This window comes from Copadichromis virginalis, linkage group LG20 (genome assembly GCF_057382275.1).
Source record: "Copadichromis virginalis isolate Kocher_CV1m ecotype Utaka linkage group LG20, C_Virginalis_male_GT1.1, whole genome shotgun sequence".
Taxonomy (NCBI): Eukaryota; Metazoa; Chordata; class Actinopteri; order Cichliformes; family Cichlidae; genus Copadichromis; species Copadichromis virginalis.
In genome coordinates, this window is record NC_140637.1 from 32064519 (window position 1) to 32077867 (window position 13349).

Consider the following 13349-nt stretch of genomic DNA (forward strand, 5'->3'; position numbering starts at 1 on the left):
TACAGGACACCTTGTTCATAAAAGGATCAAGTCGAAGCACCACAACTTCTTAAAACTGCATTCAATGATTTCAGCAGTTTTTTGTGTTTTGACCATGAACTTGAACAAAACTGTAACACTGGTTAGGTGGAGGTAGTGTGAAATTGTAGAAAATACTGGCTTTTTGTTGGAGACTGGTTTCCAGCCTAATATTCATGTATATAAGTCTATATGACCATCCATGCCAAGGACTGAGCAGCTTCACTGTATGTAATGTGTAGATCCTTTGTTGTAGTTTAGTTATTTCATAGTTGCTGATTTCTTCTTGGCCTTCTTATGTCTCCTTGAGTTCATTTCCTGTGGTTAATATGTGTCTATTTCCAGGACTTGCTGTCTTTGTTGAAACCCAAAACCAAATTGGAGGTACTGGGAACATGAATTAGGCCTCTGGGCCATTGTGGAGGTGTGCAATGGAAACCTTTCCTGTACTATTTATTACACACATCTTCATGAAATCACTCAAATGATACATTTTTAGAAATAATATTTCATCAAAAATGAGTGTAATTGCATGGTGTGTGTGTGCGTGGTATTTCCTGTGTCTCCTACAGCAAGTCAGTCAACACAATTAGAGCCCAACCTTTGCTTTGACGAAACCAGACGAGACAAATAAAAATGGAAAATGCAAAAATAAATTCAGACCAAATCCAAAACTCATTAAACTCCTTACATTGTGTAACGGGGGGAGTGACACATTGTTATCTGATGAACATTTCACTTCTATTAAACCCAGTAGATGCTGGCGGTTTGCACACCCTCGGATAGATCTTTGGAGACAAATATGCAGGTAATAAGATTATAGAAGACTTTGATTAGTAGCTGTATATCGACAACAGTGACTGACAGTCAGCTGGTTAATTTTATATATGGTTTACATCATCAATAAATAATATTAATAAATAAATACAGTTTTAGTTTGAGGTAGAAGGAAATGGTTCTGGGACCCAAAAGGCAACACCCTGCACTGCAACAGACAGACACTAAACAAATGCTGGAGTCTGCAGGCTGTGATCTTTACCAGCATGAGTATAAAAGCTGGATGTAACTTCAGTCTCCAGAATGAAACCATTAAGCCAAGTGTTACTGGAAAAAACACTCATTTGAAAGGTTCAAATAGAAACTTTGCAAATCACGTCACAGGGGACCAGCCAAACGTAGCTTCTATGAAATTACAAAATACCCATAAGAGATGTAAAATATCCAAAAGGAGACACATAAGTGCATCAGCAAAATGGAAAAACAGTCAAAAAACGACAAAAATGAAACACAGGAGGCTTCAAAGACACAGTAAAGTAAATGAGTGCAATATTAATACACCTGCAGAGTAATGTAAGAAGATCCAAACTGGCTATGAAAAATGACCAGATGGTGTCATAAAGAATCATAATTTCACAAAAGTCATGGCAGCTGTGAGAGCAGACAAGACTTACACTCCATATCCATCACTCTGATTTCCACACTTGGAAGGGATTTTTTTCAAGTCTATTTGCCTGAATCTATCTATCTATCTATCTATCTATCTATTTTCGTTGGTATGTTGCAGTTGTGCCCTGACTCACTGCTCTACATCTGACGCTGGCCCTAAAATTTCGAAGCACTCAGCCTACCTTCCAGAAAGCCATTGTTGTTAATGACAGTCATTGTCGTAAATGAACTGCAGTTACCATTTAGCTGTTTGCATTTGTGTGCAGCTCATGCTTATTCCAAACCAGCACTGGCCAAAATACTGGCAGACTTACAGAGGACTGTCATATATGCTGCACTCTATATAATTATCTTGTACCGTAACTGAGAAACCAACTCACATGTACATCTGAGTGTCAGCATGAAGACGTCAGCCACCAGCTGATGGACAGTGTGTAGCTGAGATACAGTTTGGTGGCAGCTCCTGCTCGATACCTTATGAAGCAAATGTTAATTATTGTCCTTTTTGCTTTTGTAATTTAGTGCTGGCCAGTATCAAATACAGAGCATCATGGCTTATGTTAGAAGGTGAAATTATCCACAGTAACCGGTCAACTGACATTTGGTGATATTTAATTTTTAGCTTTAGTTGATGAAGAAGCCAGAAAATCTGGAGCTAAGTGTCATGGTTGGCTGTGTGGCAGGCGGGCAAGCAGGAGTGGTGGATCCAAAATGCAGGACTCAGACACAGAAGTTCAACTTAAAGCGCAGCTTTATTGCTGGGAAAACCTCTTACTAAACTAAACTCACCAAAGGACAAACAAAAACGCTGGTGGACTAAAACACTGAAGCAGAAATACTGAACTGGAGCTAGAGCTGGAAACAAAACACTGGTAACACGGAGGCAAAACACACACAGCTTGTTGAGGGTACGACGCAACACTGACTCAGAGAAACACAGGGACTAAATACACTGGGAAGTAACGAGGAGAATGAGACACAGAAGGAGAGCACAGCTGGGGGAAATTAGAACTGATGAGACAAGCAAAGCAGGACACATTCACATAAGACACGGACCTACAAAGTAAAACAGGAAGGATCACACAGAGACGCAAACTTGACACAGTGGAGACAGCAACTAAGAAACACAGAGACATAAACCATAAGGCAGAGGACTCTAAGAACCGAGAGACACAGAGGGGAACTCAAACATGCAGACACAGACTTACACAGAACAGAGGGGACATAGAGAAACATGAAGGGCAAGGGATCGAAACTAGAAACCATAGAAACTCACACAAGTACAATAATACAAAAATCACAAAGAACTAAAACGCTGGGTCAGGAGACCCAGGACCCTGACACTAAGTTACCAGCAAGATTAGACCTAGAAATTTGGATTAATGCTCTGACCTTGCCCAGCATATTTCCTTCTGGGGAAGATGACATGCAGTTTATGTGTGTTAGCTAAATGAGCTCATCAGCTAATATTAGCCCAAACCAAGACCTGTCCATGAATGAAATTCCCTGCTTATCCGGACCCTCATTTCCCCCGGCATCTGTCAAATTTCAGATTTTATGGGTAAATCTTTCTTCCAGCAATGTTCGCTAACACTGACTTACCTGCTAAATACTGATTTATACCCGATGTAACAACATGATGGCTAACCTTAGCTTTTTCTTTCACCAGCGTAATATATGAAACCATATGAGTTTAATTGTTCTTTTGATTCTTTATGATGTTTTTCTGACTATCAGTGTTGTGCTGGGGGCCGGTTGTTTGCTTTGTGCACTTGGGGGTCTCATATAGAGCTCAGAGTTGTTCATTTTGGTCTTGACATTATGGTGCTGTTACTGATTGATTTCAGGGATATTTTTCAGGCTGAAATTAAAGAAAATTGCCCAGGGCTTGAGGGCTCAATCAATGGAAAACTCGTTTAAAGGGCCATGCATGTACTTCTGTTCTTTCAGCCCATTAACTATAAATGGTGTACATGTAACAATCCTGCTATCTCATCACCTGTTAGATCACTTTTCATTCTTTCCATTCAGCTTTATTCAGGTTTCAGTATTATGTCACCAGAAAACAAAATCAGATCTTTACATGCAGGAGTCGGGTTAAACAAAGACACATGGGTAATCAACACTGTTGCACAGTCACAGTGAAACAAAAGCATGTGTGGCAAGAGCTTGAATTCTGTACAAAACCCCTAAAAAACACAAAGGTCTTTGTTGGTCTTCTCAGTGCAAAGTAAAAGCAAAGATATCACAAAAAGAGTATCGCAGAAAAACCCTGAAGGGCAGCAGAGCGAGTTACAGTGTTAACACTAAGGAGTTGCTGTGTCTCAGGGTCGTGTAGATGTGAAAAACATCCAAGAAGCCTCTCGGTCAAAGATGCAATGATTTGTGTGATCTGACCCTGTGAAGCTTCACTCAGTCAGGCTTTTTTAGACATCCAGCTGGTCTGAAGATGTGTCTTTAGGTTTGTGTGTCTGTGATGACACCGTGAGTGGCAGCTGACCAAGAGGTTTTTTTGCTTCACATTCATTATTTAGTTGTAATTGAAGTGTGTATATGTGCGGGTGTGCATGTTGTCTCTTTAATCGTGATGGAGTGAGTTGTCAGTGTGGGGGTGTAAACCTGCTGCACTCACACTTTCAAACATGTTGCTGCCTCATGTTTGAATTAACTTTAGTTTTTTATTTATTTCTCACTTTAAATTTGTCATTTTATGATATTTGTAGTGTACTGCTCACTCAAATGTATTCTGGGACAGTAGACTTTGTATGGTCTCCCAAAGCAAACTGATGCCAGCTAACGGGACAGACTTAGAGGTATCCCCAGAACCTTGAAAACGTTCCCTGGATAGGAAACAGGGACCCTGGGAGCCGGAAGGGGAGCTCCTCATGAGCAGGCCTTGAGTGCATAGCGCTCCCCAAGAAACAACAGACTGGGCGACTGACAAAAGTGTGTAGCTGGACCCACATCTGAACTATTGGCGAAGAGCATTCTGATTGTAACCAAAGGGATCTCACAGGGTGTTGGGTACACTGTTGTAAGCTAGGAGTGCGGGAACTCCAGGCCTCAAGGGCCAGTGTCCTGCAGATGTGTCCTTGATCCAACACAGCTGATTTACAGTTTTTCTCAGTTGCTTTGGTGCATTTCTCACAACAGAATTAAACTTTGCACAATAGTCAGTTCAACCTTCACAACATGTAGTCGTTTTGGCACAACCTTGTGGCGGTTTCATGTTCATTTCGGCAAATGCCTTTGGACATGAAGCAGTTGAGTAAGTACAAATATCTAAAGAATGGTCACTTTTGACTTGCTATTCATCACTATCTCCTTGCTTTTATCATGAATGTCACAATTATTTATACTTGTACCGGCTGAATAGTCATTGTCCTTACAACTAATAGTCTTCATTTCATTGCTTGTGTCAGCGCACTCAAAATTGTTGAACATCTTGTCAAACAATTTGTACACCCATTTTGAAAACCCTACTTTTAAGGAGTTTCCATGAAAATCTCCATAAATTACTTTTCTCAGGTGAACCTTATCTCACACTAATGAAAATTGGTGTGTGTTACTCTTACTTGCAACCAATGAAAAACCTCTTCTACCCAGTCACGGGTGAATCGCGTTACAGTATCCCCTACTCTACAAGTATATATATAATGTAAACCAACAGACAGGATTGGCATGAGGTGCATACTGAATCTACAAAACTGCAGAACATGGAACGTCAGCCTTGTGGAAGAGGGGTGAGGATCGGTGGAGGACGAGGACAAAACCGGGTAAGAAGAGGCCAACCACATAGACACGTCCCTGACGAAATCAGGGCAACACTTGTGGATCATGTGATAAACCATGGCCTCACAATGGCCGAGGCTGGTCGAAGGGTGCAGCCAAATGTTGGGAGAACTACTGTAAGTTCCATTATTCAGACATTTCATCGGGAAAACAGGCGAGCATACTGTAATGTAGTTATTCAGCACAAACTAATTTGCTCTGCACTTTCATAGTCATACAGGAGACTTGCATTAGGACATGACCTTATAGATCTTTACATACAGTATAGACGTACTGTAACTGAAGCGCAGACTTGGCCCAGGTGTGGCATAGTGTGCTGTGGTACAATACAGTAATGCTGTAAAGAAAGGAGTTTTGAATGATAGTCCTGTAACAATTACTGTAAGCGTGTTTGCGCTTAAAGGACTGCCAGACAACCTAGAAGAGGTGGACGAGGTCCACTTTTGACTCCGCAGCAAGAGGAAAGAATTTGTGCAATGGTGGCTGCAAACAACGCTTTGAGACTGAGAGAAATACAAAGAACTGTCGTAGAAGATGACACCATCTTTGGAAATATTCAGTCAATATCAATTTCCACCATAGACAGAGTCCTCAGACGGAATGAAATGTCCATGAAGCAATTGTACAAAGTACCATTTGAACGGAACAGTGATCGAGTGAAGGAGCGCCGTCACCAGTATGTACAGGTAAAACATGTTTGCATATGTACCTCTGTTTACTGTAAAAGTTTAGGCCATGTACTGCACTTACATTTATGCATGTTACTGTAATCTTATTTACAGTTCAAACTGTACAATCTGTTGTGCCAAATGGACCATTACAGACTTTTTCAGTCTCATCCTTTGTATAGCGTATCCTGGAATTGGAGGCCAGGGAACCCCTGCACACATTTGTATATCTTGACGAAGCGGGATTCAATCTCGCAAAAGGCAGACGGCGTGGACGAAATCACATTGGCGAAAGAGCCACCATTGATGTCCCAGGCCAACGAGGAGGAAATATTACGATGTGTGCAGCAATCTCAGAAAATGGCGTTCACACCCATATTCCTCGTATTGGTGCATACAATACACAACCCCTGTTGGCTTTTCTGGACGCTCTTTATAGGGACCTAATCCCACAAAATGAAAGGGATGATCCTGGTGACAATCGGACAATGTATGTAGTGGTTTGGGATAATGTTAGCTTCCATCACTCTGCTGTAGTCAGGCAGTGGTTTGCAGCACACGACAGGATGCTTATGGAGTTTCTTCCTCCTTACACTCCATTCCTAAATCCAATTGAGGAGTTTTTCTCTTCCTGGAGGTGGAAGGTATATGACAGGCATCCACATACCCAAATGACCCTGCTAGCAGCTATGGATGCAGCTTGTGATGACATCACAGCAGAGTCCTGCAGAGGGTGGATTCGACACTCCAGAAGATGCTTTCCCCGATGCATCGATAGAGCTGACATTCGCTGTGATGTTGATGCAAATATGTGGGCAGACAGATGGGAGCGTCTAGATATCAATGATTGATATGCAGCAGTGTCTGTTTTTCAGTTTGTTTGTTTTTTGTTTCATAACTACTGCAGTAAGGTTTACTGTCTAAGTGAGTTTATGTTTGCTGTAAAATGTTTGATTTACTGTATTTCCCCAGTTGCACAATGCTGTGAACAGTTTCAATTAAATATTATCAAGAGTGCATATGAAGTGTCTTGATTTTCCTTTACAATTTATGGTTTTCAACATGCCGTGCATGCTGTCCAGACTTGACATGTCATTGGGAAGCACCTACAAAGAAATCCGTCACAATGAGAACATGTTCAAACCATTTGATTTTGTGACCAAAGGTGCTGGTGTAATGACTTGTAATTGTGACGCCCTGACACTTTGATTGATATAAGTACTTGCTTTTGATGAATATATGATCTGTTTTGATTAAGGGACTTGCTTTTGAACAACTGACTTTTCTTTTTGATGAAGTGACTCAGTTTTGCAAGTTATCCACCATGTTTTGCAGTTTGCACTAACTGTTTTGAGAAGAGCCTTAGTAGTGGTGCAGAGATCAATTCTGTTGTGAGAAATGCACCAAAGCAACTGAGAAAAACTGTAAATGTCTAAATGACCTCCTCAACATGTCTCGAAGTTCTCCAGAGGCTGGTAATGAACTAATCATTTGATTCAGGTGTGTTGACCCAGGGTGAGATCTAAAACCTGCAGGACACTGGCCCTTGAGGCCTGGACTTCCCCCACCCCTGTTGTAACCCATCAAATCATTGTATATTCAAGATAAGATTTATACCTACAGTGATGCGAAAAAGAAAGTTTAAACACAGGATTTTGTTCAGTCCTGGAAAACTTAGTAAACTCTTCCTGCTTCCGTAGAAATTAAGAGGGTAAGTAGCAGCCATGTGCTACTAATCAAATAGCCTCTATTAAGTAATCATCAGCAAGTGTGACCCCCGGTAAAAGCAGAAGCTTTGCTAAGTTGGATCATTTATTTGTGTTAACACAATGCTCTTCCCGTGAGTCGGTGTCCCAGCAGATTCATCCCAAGATCAGACCATCTCAGTCTTTAAAGGTCTCAGTTTTGTTAGATTTTAAAGTTCATGATCGCATAATTAGAAGAACACTGAACAAATATGGCTCGTGTTGAAGGGTTGCCAGTAAAAAACCTCATCTTGGTCATTGCATATTTCTCCTTAGTCCTCAACAAAAATGTGACAGACTGATAAAGTCATACAGAAAACAATTACTTTAACTCAAATGCTGATATAAGTGGATCTACAAACTCTCATGTGACACATTTAGTTTTTCACACAACTGCATGCAGTCTTTTGAACTTCACAAACAGAGAGACTTCAGAGGTAAAGCTTGTTGATTTATCAGTTGCTGTAACTCTTACCTTTGGTCATCAGCTCTTGGTAATGATCTCAAGGATGAGGTGAAGTAGCTGAAAGGAGTTTCCTTCTCAGGATGATTGGACTGAGCCTTAGAGATTAACAGTGAGGGGGATCTTGGACATCCAGAGCAAGTTCAGACTACACTTTGAGTTTAAGATGTTTGGGGCATCTGATCCAAATGCCTCCTCCCCTGTGAGGCTTTCCAGGCACCCCAACTAGGAGGGCATCCTGAGGCAGACTTGCAGGAATGGTTGTATCTCATTTTGCCTGGGAGTGCCCTGAGGTCCTCCAGGAAGAACTGAACATTGATATTAGAGAAAAATTCTTATGGGGAAGCAAATGGATGGATCAATATCTGTGATGCAAAGATGATTAACAGGTAGTAGGAGAAATACTTTGAAGGGGACCAACTCTTCTAATTCTCAGCTCCACATTTAATCTAAAAAGCAAAATACAGAAAAACACATGGTTTGCTTTGTCATCAGGACAGCTCACTGGCTCTTTAAATGTTTTAGTGCACAGCTCCAGTGTCCGGCTGTGTGGGTGTTTGCGCGTATGGACAGTGTTTTGTCTGATTAAGTGTTTAAGCTGATTGTGTTACCTTCAAGTGTCTAAGGGAACAAACGAAACCCGACCCTTAAGATGATTCAAGGAAACCTGCTACATTCAAACTTGAATTAAAAACTTCTGTACTTTGTGTCAATAGATTACACATGACTGCAACTTAAAGTCGTATTGAGTATTGTCAGATGCTCTACTTATATGGATCCTCATGTAGTCGTGATGTTTGAATGGGCTGCAGATGGTCATTGTAGGATATGTAGGAAAAAAAAGATATTTTGAGAATTAATATGGAAATAAAATTTTAAATATGTGAAAAAAATCTTACCTGGGTTAAAACTGTAATTTCACCAAAGCATTAGTCAGGGTAAAATATCAGATCTATGTAAAGTCAATGTCATCATGTCACTGTGCATGAAAAGTCACAACAGTGTGTTGTGTAATGGAACATTATTGGAATATTGTCCGTTTCAATATTGCCTAAAAATAATGCTGTGTAAGGTTTCACAATGTAAAGTTTTAACTTTTGTAAGTAAATTACTTTTGAATAAATCAATAGAGATTATATTGCATCAGTTGCCAGTTAAATACAATTATGTTAATTTATAATATTTAGATTGAAGTTCTCAGAATCAGGTGGTGTGAAAGTATCTCAAGAGGTAAAGTTACAGAAAATAGTCATTATAAAAACAAACAAAGACTCCATTCATGACACATCCCTAAAATCTGCCCCATTACAACCCCAACGAACATGTAACACCTCTCTGTTTTTTTAAAATAAAATTGTCACAAGTAATTTAAATTGACACCATAAAGAATAAAGGTCATAGCTACGTTTATGTTTTTAAAGTGAAAATAAAGTTAGTAATTTAACAAAGAAATAAGTTTGCATGCAGAGCACGTGCTAGAATTTGGAGTATAGAATAGTCTCTATTACACAAACGCTGTAATTTTAAGTGTCGTTCTAATAACAAATATACATTTTTTTCTTATAAATAGTGTTTTTAAATTGCAACTTTATTGCACTGTATGTTCGATGAGGGTTTTTCTTTGATAATGATATGAAAGATTTTGTAATGTAATCTGAACACTTTACATCAGAAGTTGTAATTTTCCTCCCCCCCCTCTCTCTGTCCATTTTTCTCTCTCTCTCTCCTTCCAACATGAAACTCCCATCAGTCTGTTTAATGTAGAGCAGTGTGTGTGTGTGTGTGTGTGTGTGTGTGTGTGTGTGTGTGTGTGTGTGATGAGAAAAGGGAGGGACACGAGGAAGAGAGCAAGAAATGACAACGAACAGAGAGAGAGAGAGAGGAGAGTGAGAAAACAAAAAGGAGACAGGGGGAGGGTCGAGCAGGAAACAGGAGGTGGAGCCACAGAGAGAGAGAGAGAGAGAGAGTGAAAGAGAGAGGGAGAGAGAGAGAGAGAGAGAGAGAAAGAGAGAGGGAGAGAGAGAGAGAGAGAGAGAGAGAAAGAGAGAGTGAGACAGAGAGGGATGACAGGAGATGTGGTTGTTGCCGCGGCAGCAGAGCAGGACAGATCTGAGACAGTAAAACAACACTCCTCCTCTTCTTCCTCCTACTTCTTCTTCTTCTTTTTTATTCTTCTTCTTCTGTCCTCCTGCATCCGTCCACAGTGGTTTCACCTGGAAAACCTGCCTCCTCTTCCTCCTCGCCTTACTCTTCACCTTCATCATCAGCAGCCGCACCAGCACCAGCAGCTGTGGTAAGTAGGATGGAAACTGCTCCAGATACACCGCTACCACTGCTGAGAATAGAATAAGAAGGGAGTGGAAAAGTCGAGTGGAGGAAGAGGAGCGGGACGGGATGGCGTGGTGGAGAGGGGTGGGGGTGGAGAGGGGTGGGGGGTGGGAGGGGGTGAGTAAGAGTTTGGAGCGAGGAGGTGAAGAGAATAAAATCAGAGTAGAAAACTTGGAATAAAGAGGAGCAAAGAAGAAAAAAGTGGCGTTTGTGACTAAAAACTGTAGATGGAAAAGAGCAGAACAGGACGAGGGAGGAAGAATAGAACTGAATAAAACAGAATAGAAAAGAATAGAAAAGAAAGGTTTGAGGTGTTTGGGATAAACAGGAGACAGCAAGTTCACCAATTTATGACAAATAATTAAGACAAAGCCTCAAGATTAAGATTTAGATAGAAGATAGAAGCAGATAAATGTGGATAATTTTCCTTTGTGTGTGTGTGTGTGTGTGTGTGTGTGTGTGTGTGTGTGTGCGCCTGCGTGTTGAGGTTGACGTAATCCAGCTGTATGAATTAGTGATGAAGTTCTGTGTGTTTGCTATTAACAGTGGTTAGCAGTCTCGCATACACACACAGACACACACCTGCCGCTTGAACACTTGTCATATGCATGCGTGCACACACATACATGTGCACACACTGTGCTCATTAATATTCACACACCTCCTGCTTCTGCAGTCCTGAAACTCTTTAAACCTCCAAAAGGGAGTTGGAGGCTTCCTAACTCACTTATTGTCTTTTTTTACCTTTTAAAGTTTCATTGAGAGTCGATAGGAAAGATTCAAATCGTGCAAGTCAAGAATTTTTGATGCCATTGCACGCTCGAACGTCTTTTGTAGTCTTGATACTTTGTGGCCTCACGTCTGGCTTCAATCCATTACGAGAGGTGTACATCTTTAAAAACACCTCACTCATGTAAAAGTTGATGTTTTTATTCTGAAACAGCCGCTCAAGTAAACAGTGCATTCTTGGGGACTAATTTCATCTGCAGATTAATGACTATTTTGTACTCCGCAGAGCATTTTTGGCATTTTCTGTTTCGCCCAATAAGGGAAAGTGAAAAATATCCTTTTCCCCTGTAAGGCTCTGTGGTTTCCTAAATGTGGACACTGTCGTTTCTAGCACAACGTTCTTTAAGAAAATAAACATTTTAGGCTAAATAAATGTTTTTTTTGTTCTTATCAAAGATGAAGATTGTTGTGAAGTCACTGTGTTATCAGACTGTTTCATGGTAGCTGGTCCTGATTTGTGTCAGTGACGCAGTCGGTCTGTTTCTCAGCAGTCAGCTGAGAAGCAGACGGTAAATAATCGAATGTGAAACGTCTTCAAATTCAATCTATGCCAGTTCATAGCTAATGTGATGCTGCACAGGCCTTTAACTGGTTTTAAGGTTGCTTTTTAATGCGCGGGCACACTTTGGTAGCTAAACAAATTTCACTCGAGGTTTTACAGTGAAAGAGGAACACAGGCTGTGATGTGCTTTTACTTTAACAGTTTTTTGGTGAAACTCTGCAGGATATCCTGATATGACACATATGCAATACTTAATCAATGCGAGTTTGGTCAACTCCTCCTTGGCAGCACATTTAATCCACTGGATAAGAGCCTTTGCTGTACTGGGCGATGTTGCTCTGGTGTGTTTGTGTTGCTCTGCCATCGTGTGTGGAAGTGAGCGGACTGTGTTGGAACGCACGCAGGAACGGCTGAAGACTTCCGAGCCGATGATCAGAGCTGTGAAAATGAGAAAAATGGCATATGTCTTCATTTCAGGAATACTGGCAATGCATTAGCAAGCTTGATGCAATTACAGAGCATTACATTAGCATGATGGACTAAAGCAAAGAATTAATGCAGTTCTATAAAGCAAGGATTTGTGTATTTTCTAGCATGCAGGAAGCTGGTTCTTATACAGCGCGTTTCTACTTTACCTGAGCACTCGTCTCATTCAGCCGTTCATACAAAAAGCTTTTCTATAGTTTTTCTACATAAGTGCTTTCTATTGAACATTCACACTGCAGCAGGTGCATCGGAGATGGGGTTAGTGTCTTGCCAGATGATGTTTGGTATGCAGACTGGGGCAGCCAGGAATTGAACCACAAACCTTCCAATTAGTAGATGAAAAGTTCACGACTATGGAGCTTTGCCTCCATAGTCGTGAATATCAGAGTGGCGGGTCACACCGCATCTTTTTCAGATGGTGGAGGGCATCTTTTGACATTTATATTGCGTAAATAAAATTTGACAGCTTGGCATTAACCTCCTATCATCCCTAAGGTCAATATTTAGAGGCAGGGAGTAATGTTAGGTCTAGTTTGAAGAAGGAATCATACTTTCCACGTCTGCAAGGCAGTAAGGGTCCACTCGGATCAGGCAGCAGACTTCAAGCAGATGTCAAACAATGTAACAGGAGTGACTCGGCCGTGGGGTCTCCAGCTGTCCAGCATCCACAATAGAGTATAATCTAGCCTTTAGCTACATGCTAAAAAAGTTTCATATCAGAACCCAGAATAGTTTTCAAATCCAGTCTCTAACATGCAACATGTTTCTGTTAGAAGAGTTTCCTTTCCAGATGTTTTATGTGCAACTCGCTGATGAAAAGTCAGTGTTCAGTGCTATTTGCACACGGAGTAAACATGCTGTTAAAGATCTGAATTGTCAGAGAAACGTGTTCATACCATATGGTTTGGATTGTTCAGTGAGTCAAGTACGCACTAAAAACCCAACAGTGGCTGCTTTAGTAACAAAAAGCTCGCGGGTACATTGATGTGTGAAAGCAGTGCCACGCTGGCTGCAGCCAGAGCGCAAACCAAGAAGCAAATCTGTCAATTTTAAGGACAAACACATATCTGGCTCTTCACCTCAGTGAGTCGATGTAACTGTGTGTCAGCTAA

The 13349-nt window shown here is 40.9% G+C and overlaps 1 protein-coding gene across 1 annotated transcript in view; it reads left to right on the forward strand.

Moving 5' to 3' along the window:
* The first annotated feature begins 10221 nt into the window (after nucleotides 1–10221).
* Nucleotides 10222–13349, forward strand: part of kcnd1 (potassium voltage-gated channel, Shal-related subfamily, member 1) — an 80676-nt gene continuing 77548 nt past the window's right edge. Inside the window, exon 1 of the mRNA XM_085443381.1 lies at nucleotides 10222–10425. The gene's annotated coding sequence lies outside the window, so the exon portion shown is untranslated. The remainder of the gene's footprint in view (nucleotides 10426–13349) is intronic.